This window comes from Dermacentor variabilis, unplaced genomic scaffold (assembly GCF_050947875.1).
Source record: "Dermacentor variabilis isolate Ectoservices unplaced genomic scaffold, ASM5094787v1 scaffold_38, whole genome shotgun sequence".
In the NCBI taxonomy this organism is placed as follows: domain Eukaryota; kingdom Metazoa; phylum Arthropoda; class Arachnida; order Ixodida; family Ixodidae; genus Dermacentor; species Dermacentor variabilis.
Window position 1 is genome coordinate 410,502 of NW_027460566.1, and position 14,582 is coordinate 425,083.

The window sequence follows — 14,582 nt, forward strand, 5'->3', positions numbered from 1 at the left end:
GCATCACACACCTCATTCTTTCATATAGAAATACAACTTTCTCTCATTTGGAAAAAACAAGGATTTACTCCCAATGCACTGAAGTTGCGACAAAAAAAAAAAAAAATGAGTTGCAGTTTCACCCAAAAGGCGAAGCATCGATTACGATAGCAAATTAGTAGACAGCTATACGAAAAGTTATATGAATAAATACCTCCTTTCGCAAGCAAGATAGCCGAAAGTGGACATGGAGGAGCCCGAATGGCGAGACTAGAAATGAAATAGACTTTATACTCTGCGCTAACCCTGGCATCATACAAAATGTGGACGTGCTCGGCAAGGTGCGCTGCAGTGACCATAGGATGGTAAGAACTCGAATTAGCCTAGACCTGAGGAGGGAACGGAAGAAACTGGTACATAAGAAGTCGATCAATGAGTTAGCGGTAAGAGGGAAAATAGAGGAATTCAGGATCAAGCTACAGAACAGGTATTCAGCTTTAACTCAGAAAGAGGACCTTAGTGTTGAAGCAATGAACGACAATCTTATGGGCATCATTAAGGAGTGTGCAATAGAAGTCGGTGGTAGCTCCGTTAGACAGGATACCAGTAAGCTATACCAGGAGATGAAAGACCTGATCAATGTTACAAGAAGGCTCAAGAGATGGCGCCACCATCCTGCACGTGCTGGCCACGCGCCCCTTCTGAAACCTCCGCTCCCACCGTCGCGGCAGCCCTCCTCCTCTATGAACTCTGAGCAGACGACATATCAAGTTGCGTCTGGCTCTCCTGGTCCTCTCCTGCTGGTCGGCCGCTGCCCCGTCTCAAGACACTCTACTCTCTGTACCTCCATGTAACCACACCCATTCCTGTGTACTCCATGCTTAATAAATCCAGTTAACCTCCGTTAACGAAAGTCCAGTGTTCTATCGTCCACTATACGAGACATAACAAAACATGGTGTCAGAAGTGAACTAGTTCTAACATCAGCGCATCAGCAATGGAGAAGATTCCTGCACCTGCGAAATTCGACTCCAGAGGAAACGCTGCGGAACAATGGCGAGCCTTCAAGCAGAGCTTCACGTTGTACCTCAAAGCAACTAGTACTGCGAGAGCACCATCTGACCGGCAAGTAGCACTTCTTTTGACATTCGGTGGTTCTTCACTGCTTGATATCTACAACACTTTGGACTTCGGGGGATCGACTGAGGAAAGACCAAACGCAGAATTTAACTATGCATATGTCATGAGCCTCCTCGATGCGCATTTCTTACCGAAGCACAACGAGCTGTACTCACGATACGTCTTGTGAACTCGCATGCAATGGGAGGAAGAGTGGTTCGACAGCTTCGTAACAGATTTGAAGCTCAAGGCACGCGATTATGGATTCGAAAACGAAAGAGAAAAAATGATCTGCGACCAGATCGTCTGTGATATCTATGACGAAAAAATCCGTGCAGACGTTCTCAAGTTAGAAGATCCGACCCTAGAGAAGGTTGAAAAGGTGTGTCGAGCACACGAAGCAACGAAAATTCAAATGAATGCATTTAAAGAGGGTACTCCATCAAGCAGCGAGACAGTGCACGCAGTGAAGAAATTCGTCCATCGCACCAATGCCAACTCGAAAAGCGTGAAAGGAAAACCACGAAAAGCTAACGTACCAAAATGCAGGTATTGCGGTGGTAGCCACGAGCGCAAAAGAGAAACATGCCCAGCTTGGAGGCAAACATGCAGCAAGTGCAAAAAACAAAATCACTTCATGGCAGTTTGTAAAAGCAGCAATGTAATTGCTGGCCTGGAAGTAGATAGCGAGGATGAAAACATCCTGCCAGTTCAAAGCCACAAACCAAGCTCAGTTCACATGTTTCTGAGAGTGAACGGAACACAAGCAAACTTTCAGTCCCGAATCTCAATCCCCTAATTTATAATTGGTTGCGCAGCTTTCTGACCGGCCGGCAACAGTTCGCTTTTGCAAATAACTTTTCATCCCTTCTGTCTCCTGTGCTTTCTGGGGTTCCTCAAGGTTCTGCTTTTGGCCCCCTCCTCTTTTTAATCTACATTAATGACCTTCCTAATGACCTATCTTCTAACATACGCCTATTTGCGGACGACTGGGTTATTTACCGACCCATTAACAATAGCTCAGATATCCCTGTCCTGCAGCATGACTTAGAAACAGTTGAAAAATGGTGTAAGACATGGTTAATGTCATTACATGTAAATAAAACCTCATTAATCTCTTTCAATTGTCGGCATTCTTATGTAGCACCCTCATATCTCTTAGGTGATTCAATAATATCATCTGTGACCTGTTATGTTATGGGGCTTATCTTAACGCAAGAGAGAGAGAGAAGGGAAGACGGAAAGGCAGGGAGGTTAACCAGACTGAGTCCAGTTTGCTACCCTACATGTGGGGAGGGGAATGCAAGATCTTTCATGGTCCTCTCACATCGCTAAAGTAACTAATGAGGCTAACCGCACCTTAGGCTTTCTCCGGCGACATCTGAAATTTGCCCCTCCTCCGGTAAAAACTCTTGCCTACAAATCTGTGGTGAGGCCTAAACTTGAATACGCATGCTCAATTTTGGACCCACATCATACTAATCTTTCTAACATGCTTGAATCTGTCCAAAACCACGCAGCCCGATTTATCTTCCATGACTATTCTTCATGTACAAGTGTCACAGCACTAAAATCTAATGCGAATCTTCCTGGACTAGAAGCGAGACGTCAAGTGTCCAGGCTCATTCTATATCACAAATTTTATCATGCCCCAATTAGTAACAGCGTCATAACGCCAGCTCACCACCATTCATCCCGGACCAATCATTCAAAGTCAGTGTACCCCCCTCATTCACGCACATCATCCCATCTTCATTCGTTTTTTCCACGTGCAGCGAGAGACTGGAATGATCTGCCTGAAGAAGCGGCGGACCACTCCAGTGCGACTGCATTCAGGACTGCCATCGAACACATTTTCCTTTGAAGCAGCTCACCCCTCATGTAAAACCCCTCTCCACGGGCATTTGAGGAATAAATAAATAAATAAATAAAGTTTCAAGTGGACACCGGTGCAGCTGTTGACATCATCCCGGCTAGACACGTCAAGCAACAGCAAATACAACCATGCACAACAACACTGCGGACATGGATTAGAAGCAAAGTTCACTGTTCAGGCAAGGCGCAACTAGATGTTACAACCGCAAACGGACAGAGACATTCTGTGGAATTCATAGTGGTTAAAGATGACTTCACTCCTCTCATCGGAAAATCGACAGCTGAGAGAATGGGTCTGATAACCATAGACTATAACCTTGTGGCTGGAAATGACGAAATTCCAGAAGAAAATTTCACTCATCACATAGTGGAAAAATACCCAGATGTTTTTGATGACACTCTAGGAACACTCCCGGGGAAAGTACACTTGGTGACCAAGCCAGATACGCTTCCGAAAGCGATAACAAGTTGCAGAGTGCCTGTCAGCATTAAACCACAATTAGAACAAACATTGGCAAGCCTGGAAAAAAGAGGTGTCATTAAAAGTGTAGCAGAGCCAACGCAGTGGGTGAGCAGATTGTTGTGGCAACCAAGAAAAATGGTGAAATGTGAATATGCATTCATCCACAAGCACTGAACGAGGCTCTCGAACGAGAACGTCACACATTGCCCATCCTCGATGATTTGCTACCCGATCTTGCCAAAGCAAAAATCTTCTCAAAACTAGATTTGCGAGAAGGCTACTGGCAATGTTCTCTCGATAATGAGTCAAGCTTTATGACCACATTTCAAGCACCAAAAGGTCGTTATCGATGGCTCCACCTGCCGTTTGGACTTGCGGTAAGCAGTGAAATTTTTCAGAAAAGACTTCAAGTGGCACCTGAAGGACTTAACGGAGTTCTCTGCGTTGCAGACGACATTCTTCTCTATGGAGTGGGCGAAAATGAAAAAGATGCTGTCGAAGATCATGACAAGAAATTAGAGAGTCTACTCCAGAGATGCCGACAAATTGGAATTCGTCTCAACAACAACAAAAAAAAGAACTCAGCTCAGAGCCTCATCAACTGTCTTCCTGTGTCACCTGCTCACAAAAGAAGGACTAAAAGTTGATCCAAATAAAGTCAAGGCAATTGAACAAATGCCAAAGCCAGTCGACATCCAACGAATACAACACTTCTGCGGAATGATCAACTATCTCTCCAGATTCTTGCCGAAAATTTTGCATGTATTAGAGCCATTGAGAAAACTCACTGTAAAGGATACACCATGGCACTGGGGAAAACCGCAAGAAGAAGCATTTCGAAAGGCAAAAGACGCTGTGACAAGAGCTCCAATTCTGGCCTACTTCGACTCACGAAAGCAGTTAGAAATTCAGTGTGACGCAAGCGATTTTGGACTCAGTGCAGCTCTTCTTCAAGACGGACAGCCAATCTCGTTCGCCAGCAGAGCACTTACACCGACAGAAATCTGATATGCACAAATTGAAAAGGAAATGTTAGCTATCGTCTTCGCACTAAACAAGTTCCACCAGTATACATTTGGAAGAGAAACAAAGATCAGCGATCACAAGCCATTGCAAGTGATCCTGAAGAAACGATTGGATCAAATTCCAAGACGACTACAAGGCATGATCCTGCAGACGCAAAGATACAACATTGTCATCGAGCACAGACCAGGCAAAGAATTACTTTTGGCTGATACGATGTCACGTGCGTTCCTTCCCAACGAAAGCAATGAACAAGAACATGAAAACATCAACGTCTTGCACTACCTTCCTTTGAGAAAAGAAACCCTGGAAAAGATTCGGTCTGCGACTGAGGGAGATGAATCACTGCAAAGGTTGAAAGCCATCATCTTGTCAGGTTGGCCACAAGATAAGCGTCAACTACCCCAAGACACGCGCATGTACTTCACATACAGAGATGAGCTTACAGTTGAAGACAACCTCATTTTCAAGGGATTACGTCTACTCGTACCAATTTCTCTGAGAGGTGAGATCAAAGCAACGCTTCACTCATCACATCTTGGGATTGAGAGCTGTCTAAGACGCGCTCGTGAATGTGTCTTTTGGCCAGAAATGAATGCAGAATTAAAAGACCTCATCGCAGGGTGCGAAGTGTGTCAAAAGCACGCACACTCCCAGTGAGGAGAAACTCTCTCTCCTCACCCAGAACGAAGCTATCCATGGGAGCAAGTTGGATGCAACATTTTCAAATTGAACAGAAATAACTTCTTGATCACAGTGGATCACTACAGTAACTTTTGGGAAGTGGACCAACTGAAATCAATGATCTCCAATCAAGTAATACTCAAACTGAAGTCTCACTTTGCAAGACACGATATACCAAGAATCCTGATAAGCGACAACGGACCACAATTCACCAGCGAGGAATGACAACTTTTCGAAAAGCTGGAACTTCAAACATAAAATATCAAGCCCAGGATACCCGCGTTCCAATGGAATGGCTGAATCAGCCGTAAAGACGGTAATAATGCGGCTCAAGAAAGCAGAAGACAGCCACTCAGATCCACAAATGGCGTTTCTTGATTACACAAACACTCCCCTGCCAGGACTCAGTGCTAGTCCAGTGCAATTACTCATGAGTCGCCGCACTAGAACGACTTTGCCAACAACATCGGAGCTACTGCAACCAAAAGCAGTCAACGTGAGCGAGAAAAGAAAGGCGAGAAGGCAAAAAGCAACATTGTACTACAACAGACAAGCCAAAGATTTGCCGAACCTAAGCAAAGGTCAAAGTGTCACAGTTCGACCACTGAAAGGCAGGACATGGGTCAAAGGGACAATAACTAGAAGAATTGACGAAAGGTCGTATGAAGTTCAAGTTGCTGAAAGCGTGCTGCGAAGGAACCGAGTATTTATCAGACCAAGACCTTCCGCGACTGCCGAAAAAAGCCAACACGAACAGCCCAACACTACAACGCAACCAGAAGAGGATACCAGCGCGACAAATCAGGCAAACCGCCCCACCATCAGACCTCAAAGAAACACAAGACTTCCCAAGAGGTTCGAGGATTTTGTCGTCGGTTGAAAGGTTATCATCAAAAAAAGGAAGGATGTTACAAGAAGGCTCAAGAGATGGTGCCACCGTCCTGCACGTGCTGGCCATGCGCCCCTTCTGAAACCTCCGCTCCCACCGTCGCAGTAGCCCTCCTCTATGAACTCTGAGCAGACGACATATCAAGTTGCATCTGGCTCTCCTGCTCCTCTCCTGCTGGTCGGCCGCCGCCCTGTCTAAAGACACTCTACTCTCTGTAACTCCATGTAACCACACCCATTCCTGTGTACTCCATGCTTAACAAACCCAGTTAACCTCTGTTAACAAAAGTCTAGTGTTCTATCATCCACTATACAAGACATAACGAAACAATTAAGAAACGCCAATGCATCAAAACCTCTAACCCTACAGCTAGAATAAAAATGGCAGAACTTTCCAAGTTAATCAACAAGCGTAAGAAAGCTGACATAAGGAAGTACAATATGGAAAGAATTGAACGTGCTCTCAGGAACGGAGGAAGCCTAAAAGCAGTAAAGAAGAAACTAGGAATTGGCAAGAATCAGATGTATGCGTTAAGCAACAAAGCCGGCAAAATCATTACTAATATGGATGAGATAGATCAAGTGGCTGAGGAGTTCTATAGAGATTTATACAGTACCAGTGGCACCCATGACGATAATAGAAGAGAGCATAGTCTAGAGGAATTTGAAGACCCACAAGTAACTCCGGAAGAAGCAAGGAAAGCCTTGGGAGATATGCAAAGGGGGAAGGAAACTGGGGATGATCAGGTAACAGCACATTTGTTGAAGGATGGTGGGCAGATTGTTGTGGAGAAACTGGCCACCCTGTATACGCAATGCCTCATGACCTTGAGCGTACCGGAATCTTGGTAGAACGCTAGCATAATCCTAATCCATAAGAAAGGAGACGCCAAAGACTTGAAAAATTATAGACTGATCAGCTTACTGTCCGTTGCCTACAAACTATGTACTAAGATAATCGCAAATAGAATCAGGAACCCCTTAGACTTCTGTCAAGCGAAGCACCAGGCAGGCTTCCGTAAAGGCTACTGAACAATAGATCATATTCACACTATCAATCAGGTGATAGAGAAATGTGCGGGATTTAACCAGCCCTTATATATAGCTTTCATTGATTACGAGAAAGCGTTTGGTTCTGTCGAAACCTCAGCAGTCATGGAGGCATCACGGAATCGGGGTGTAGACGAGCCGTATGTAAAAATACTGAAAGGTATCTATAGCGGCTCTACAGCCACCGTAGTGCTCCATAAGGAAAGCAACAAAATCCCAATAAAGAAAGGCGTCAGGCAGGGAGATACGATCTCTCCAATGCTACTCACAGCGTGTTTGCAGGAGATATTCAGAGACCTAGATTGGGAAGAATTGGGGATAAAAGTTAATGGAGAATACCTTAGTAACTTGCAATTCGCTGGTCATATTGCCTTGCTTAGTAACTCAGGGGACCAATTGCAATGCATCCTCACTGACCTGGAGAGGCAAAGCAGAAGAGTGGGTCTAAAAATTAATCTGCAGAAAACTAAAGTAATGTTCAACAGTCTCGGAAGAGAACAGCAGTTTACGATAGGTAGCGAGGCACTGGAAGTGGTAAGGGAATACATCTACTTAGGGCAGGTAGTAACGGCGGATCCAGATCATGAGACGGAAATAATCAGAAGAATAAGAATGGGCTGGGGTGCGTTTGGCAGGCATTCTCAGATCATGAACAGCAGGTTGCCATTATCCCTCGAGAGAAAAGTGTATAACAGCTGTGTCTTACCAGTACTCCCGTACAGGGCAGAAACCTGGAGGCTCACGAAAAGGGTTCTACTTAAATTGAGGATGACGCAACAAGCTATGGAAAGAAGAATGATGGTTTTAACGTTAAGAGATAAGAAAAAGGCAGATTGGATGAGGTAACAAACGCGAGTTAATGACATCTTAGTTGAAATCAAGAAAAAGAAATGGGGGGGCATGGGCAGGACATATAATGAGGAGGGAAGATAACCAATGGTCATTAAAGGTAACGGACTGGATTCCAAGGGAAGGGAAGCGTAGCAGGAAGCGGCAGAAAGTTAGGTGGGCGAATGAGATTAAGAAGTTTGCAGGGACGACATGGCCACAATTAGTACATGACCGGGGTAGTTGGAGAATTATGGGAGAGGCCTTTGCCCTGCAGTGGGCGTAACCAACTTTCAGTCAACTTCTGTGCACTGTGCTGTTCGCAGCAGACGGAGGCTCTCCTGCGCCTGCACTGCTGTTGGTATATCATGAGGTTGTTCGTCCATTGGCTGTTCGTCCTCATGAGGACCATCAAAAATGAAGTCTACTCTTTCGTCATTCGTAGCTGGGGCAAAAATGGGGACATCAGCGTCGGCAAAGGTGGATGAGTCGAAGTTGCCTTCCACCTCTTCGCCAACGATTCTGTTCATAGATTTGCAGAGATCATTCCAAGCCTGGCGACCATGGTCAGGCTCGCTTAAGTGCGGCAGGGAGTAGCCTGCATGCCCAAAACAGTTTGCGACCTTTGCAGGTGGTATCTTTTTCCATGAATGGTTTAACAAATATACGGTGGAACCTCATTAAACCATATCTGATGGGGACGTGCAGAAAGTACATGCTCAGTGGCACTGTGGCTTGCCCAAAAGTAAGAAATACGCACTTTCTGCCCTGTGAGATGAAACATGTTTTGAAAGAAAACAAAGAAACCTCCTTATTTTGTGGAAATATGTCACAAGAAATCTGTCACTTCCGTTTTCCGCTTCGGTGGCCACATGACAATTGACAATTGCAGTTTCCAAGCCCTCCAAGGGGAAGGCCAATGTGTCCGTTAACCCTCTCTTTTCAGCAAACAGCCACACCACATCTAATGTTTGGGCTGTTTTTACAACTGGTGGACATGTACATCTTCCAGCTCACTGTTGTCATCGTCCTCACCATCACTTGCGCTTAGTAACTTGGCACTGAGAGAGTTAACAATGTCACTGTCGAACAAGTCTTCGCAAGTTTCACATCATTGTCGACATTGCAATAGGCAGAAGGCGGTACTCTGTCACCGCTACCTTGTCACCTCAAAACTTCTGCAAGCAGTGGTTCGCAGTCGCTGCCGTCAGTGGTTTCTTTATCCACATCCACTTTGCTCGGGAAATTCTTAAGCGGGCACAATGAACTGTGCATGCGTGAAACAGTTCTTCACAGTTATGGTTTTTACTTGCTGCCAGGAGTGTGCCTGCAAGTGGATGGCACCCAGCATGTCAACACTGTAAATTTTGTCACTTTACATTGCAAGAAGCATTCTGTGCGGCATGTTTTTAAGGTACAGGCGTGTGACAGACCGAATGATTCCTTAGTTCAAGAGCTGTGACAGTGCCATTGTCTTCACTGCCAGGAACCCCAGCTTTTCCATAATTAGGAACACCACAGCTCCACTGTTGCGAAGTTAAGGTGGTCCTGTCATGATCACTGTTGCCAAGGTGAGCATACGTGCAATGCAGCCAGCGAACAGAACAACTGCACACATGCACCCACTTCCATGCAGGGTTGCCAGGTACTCGCTGAACAACCTGCCAAATTTTGGGACAATAGCCCAAAAATAGCCTAAAACAATAAATCCTGGAATATATGTTTTTTTATTACTTATACAAACAGAGATTATACATGAATGAAATGAATATCCGATGCATTAACAAAGAAATCAAGCAAGATTAAAACAAGTACAAGCAAAATAAATCACTTAGATATGTGGTTACATGTACAAACTTGTCGGGCGGCAGAAAAAGACTATCGCTGCATGAAGAGACATGAACAACAAAATACATGTACAAACAAATCAAGTAAGCTTAAAACAAGCACAGAGTTAATTTCCTTTCTCTTTATCCTCTGGCAGCTTCAACAGTGGTTATGGAAGGAAGGTGTTTAAGGTCTGAAGTCGGCGTCCCTTGATGATTCGAGTGCACGGTGGCAGCGCAAAGGATGAGTCGTTGTCCGGTAGAGACGCTTTATTCAAATACCAAGGTGTCTATCCAAGCCCGAAACTCCGCTCTCCCCCACACAACCGAAACATGACTTTTTAAACCCTCAGCTGCACAAAAGAGTCGCAAACCAGCCAATCACACGTGCGAGTTCACATCACTGCAATCTATAGCACAACAACCTTATTGCCGCACACGGCATTGGTGGAAACAGTGGCACACTTTACAACACGCCAGGGAATAGGTTTGCTTAAAGACATGTCTCGTCTCTCTCTCCCCTACGTAAGGCTCTGAGTATCGGCCTTGATGTCCTCCTCTTTTCTCCTGCAAGTGACCGGCTCGCAAGCTGCAAGAATGTTTCCACGAAATCGGCTTATTGATGGCATGTCTGCCAGACAGTGGGCTGCCCTGCCAGTACTAAGAAAACTCGTTCCTCCATGCAGCTGTGGGCTGGCTCGCTTGAAATCCAAACACCATAATTGGGACCCGATGGCAGTCACACCCAAACGCATCCATTGGTCGTAGCCGGCTAACTGGTCGTAAAGATGCCGCCAATTTCACAAGGAGTTCTCAGAAGGCACGCGCGGATGCCAAACATTGGCGCTCAAACTGGATGGGCAATGTCGTGTCACCAATTTCCGTGACAGAGACGGTTGACGGGACATGTGGGAAGCGCATGGGCATTAGTGGTGGCGGTGACCTCGAGCACCCCCTACCTTTTGTCTTCATGCCTGTCTCCCCGAACGCTCCCCTTCAGCTTGGACCATCTTCGCTTTTGTTCCGAGCGAGGGCGCAGATCTGGTGGCTTTTCTACGGTGCCGCCACTAATCCGATTTCTTTCCACGCGTCGGTGTCTCTCGCGTCCCCTCTACGCGGAACCCACCCAAATCCTTCATTTCTGGTTATTGGCCGATACAGCAACATGTGAAATCATCCTGTGCTTTGCTGTAGTCGCATAAGCTGGGTCCCACAACCGCAGCAAGACCAACCCCCTGACTTCAAACTGACTCACAGCAAGAAAGTCGTTTGTGCCACTTACGTACAGAACTAGAAAATTACCATGATGTTACCATAATGTAATGAAGGTGAATGGCGCAAGGTATTGCGCAATTTCCTAATGAAATGTGTGGCCGGTGAATATGAAGGATATCAGAATCATCACCCCCCATAAAATTGTTGCATTTTCTGTTGCGCTTTACACAGAAGAAACTAACATTGTGTTTTACACAGAATAAAAGAACAGCAAATAAAAAGAAAAGTGAGTCATCAGTGATTGAAATTGAAAAATACGGTTTTCTGTGGGCAAATTAGGGTACCATGTGGTTTATGTGCTGTTTAGACTGTACTGTCTCAGGGATCGGCCGATATTTTTCGTTGAGTAAGCTACACTTTCGGTTTCAGATTCAAGCGCGCGCAGTTTGAGTGAGCACGTCGGGATTCATTTAGCCTTTTTGCCCTAATTGTGCATTATTAGCTCTCTGTACATAACTCTACGCAAACCTGGTGCGTCTTTCTCACTTGAAGCTATATGTTTTGGCGGCTTTTTTTGTTGTTGTTGTCTCACGTGCATTATAAGGCCTCAGTTTACCTTATTTTGATTAAAGTGGTCAGAAAGCGGCATACCGATCTGTTGTTCATGAATGCAAGTTTGTTTGTATGCAAGATTAGAAAATGTTTGTAAGGTGGGGGGGGGGAGATAATTAAAAATAAAGTTGCACTTTTATAAAACTCAAAGCTAATGACTAAACATCCCTAGGTTTCTGAAACAGTGGCTGAATTGGAGTACATCACTGCAGTAATAAAATATTCCGCAAGAATGTCTGACGGTACAAATTCCTTGCAGCACTGCATCTTGATCCACAGACTAAATTTCACGCACAAGATGTTTTCAAGCATTCCACAAGAATGTCTGATGGTACAAATTCCTTGCAGCACTGCATCTTGATCCACAGACTAAATTTCATGCACAACATGTTTTCAAGCATTCCAAATTCATTCTATTTCTTAGGTTCATTTTCATGAGCGTAACATGACTAAATACTCGCTCTACAGAGGCATTGGATAATGGCAGTGTAAGAAGAGACAACACCAGTTGTGAGAACAACTGGTGTCATACACACCAGTTAGGTGTGGCACTACACCACTGGACGCTGTTTTTTGCGCTCTGAACATTGTTCCAGAACTCCGTCACAAGGTCTTGGTGGAACTCACCCAGCCTCACTGAAGAAGGCCATACTCACACTAAATTGCAGCTACATTAGACAGCTTGATGTATGAGACAAAAGCCTTGTACAAAAGCTCAAATGCGAACTTAATGCTGCTGCAGTGCAACAGGTGCAGATCGCTTAGCAACTGGATACTTGACGGCAAGCACTTCATGACGCTACTTATGCAAACAACCAAGAATGCTCAACACCGTTCGAGGCGAGCACTTTTCTCGTCATCACTAAGATGCGACTTCCCCAGTGAGTCACGAAAAGCGGTTCTCATCTGGCAAGCTCGAATGTGCAGCAAATGGTGTTCCCACTTGCATCGGGCGACCTATAATCGTGAAGTATGACTCGCTGAAGAAAGCACTTGGCAAAGGTGTGGCACTTAGATCCACAGAAGGTTTTGTAGGGTTAGTATCCTCGCTCTGGAATATTCCTTTAGCCTGTCAAACTCATTCACAATCGAACTCAAGAACTAAAATTTTAGAAATGTTCATCATCGTTGAACATTTTGCAGAGCATTCTGACCAGGTAGCAGCACTTGGTCCTTTTTACGACATCGAAGTGAGTTATTAGTTCTAGCCGCTGGTCCAGAACAGCTTGGAGAGCTATGATGGTGCGCACACACGCATTGCACACACACGAACAAAATTTCTTAGGACCATTCCTTAATTAATAGCCATATAAATACACTTATATAGCTGTTGCATCTTTGGGGAATGAGAGAACCAGTTAAATGTTTCCGGCACGAGGTAGTCTATTTGTGCAGGCAATATGTCCGCAGCCTCATTGCATGCAAGCTGCAGAGAGTGGCAGACAGATTTCACTAAGACCAAGTTTTTGTTAACTTCCCTCATTCTTGAGGCTGTTGTACAGCCTGCACATCACAGTAGCTCCACGAGTTCCGATACCAACACAGTCAGAAATGGGCAGATGGCATTGATCGATAAATTCTTTCAAATGAGTGAAAAGCCCACTAGCCGAGCAGTCAAGAACCAGTCCAAGAAATGCTGTGACAAGGGCACTTTTTTGTGGGAGTGGTACCTTATTGAACAGCAAATTCTCTTTCACACGACATGTCTGTACTTTCGTCTAAAATAAAAAAAACCTGCTTCATCTAATGTCGTCTAATAGCATCTACTTGAATGTTGGCCAAGAACCTTATTTATGAGTGCTGTGCACTTCATTCTTCCCATTGAAAGTGAGAAAGCTACACTTGAATATTTAAAGCAATCACGAATAAGTGGTATCGAGGGGTCAGCTGTGACGAAAAAGTTGTGGACGATGATATGCACAGCCAAATGCAGCTTGGCATTCTTGGCTTCCTTGCTGTTGCTAGCGGCCCTTGGTTGCGATGTGGTAAACTTCGCTAAATGCATCATTGTAGCTATGTGTGCCTTTAACACTTGCACGTGTGCACGTAGATCAACATTGCAAGCGGTGCAGTGGGCCATTTCGCCTGACTGAGATGGTGCAAGCCAGTCTGTAACAGAAAAAAGGAAGAACTTGCCTGTGATGCAAGAGATTGAGCTATACTGCGAGACGAACCACAAGAATGAAGCAACATTACCTGAATAATTATACAGAACGCTTGAACTTGTTCTTACCTTTAAATAAGAGGTTGTTCTTGAATTCTTTACGTCCAAGTGTACTTTGCCCACTTGCCCATCGGAAAGCCTGGAATCGGGATCCGGGGATTCCTTGACCCGCGAAGCACGAGCTGCTGTGCCGTCTTCAACGCATCTGTGCTCTCCGGAGCGATCCCACCTTGTGCGTGGTCTCAATGACGGTCTCCGATATTTCTCCCTATCTAGCCGGAAGCCTGCTGTAAGCATGCTGCTGGAAAAGTGTGATTTGTTAAGATTAATTTTAGCTCGGGAAGCTTGATATCGGTGGAACGGCTGCAAAAAGAGGGTGAAGAGAGAGCAGTGTGTGGCCGATGGTCCTGACGGGCGAAAGACAATAGAAGTGCTGCTTGCTGGGCCAGTTGGTTTGTACTGATATTTGAGAAAACCAACGAAAAAAAATGAGACGCAGACACAAAAGAAGGAAAGAAGAGTAAACACAAATCTGCTGCTGACCACATTATGCAAGAAAAGGTGAGGCGTGCAGACAGGACACAAGACAAGAGAAGTGCACAACATGAATGCCGACTATCAACTGAAGGGAGCACTGAGGTGAAAGAAGGAAAGAAGACGCAAAACTCATCTGCGCAAGCTCTGGAATGGTATCACCACCTGTCAATCGGGTGCATGTGCCAGTCTACGTGACAGATAACTGTTAAGGCACTTAATCTCTTCCTTATGTAAAGTAATCAAAGGCTGACTCACACACGCACTTCCACCATTATAGATATGCCGTGCCTCTACCATAAAACGCGTATCCTCATTCTTG

The 14,582-nt window shown here is 45.1% G+C and overlaps 1 protein-coding gene across 2 annotated transcripts in view; it reads left to right on the forward strand.

Annotated features, from left to right (window-relative positions):
- The window catches only part of LOC142569034 (enolase-phosphatase E1-like), a 210,137-nt gene that overhangs the window by 176,026 nt on the left and 19,529 nt on the right, over window positions 1-14,582 (forward strand). The window lies entirely within an intron of this gene.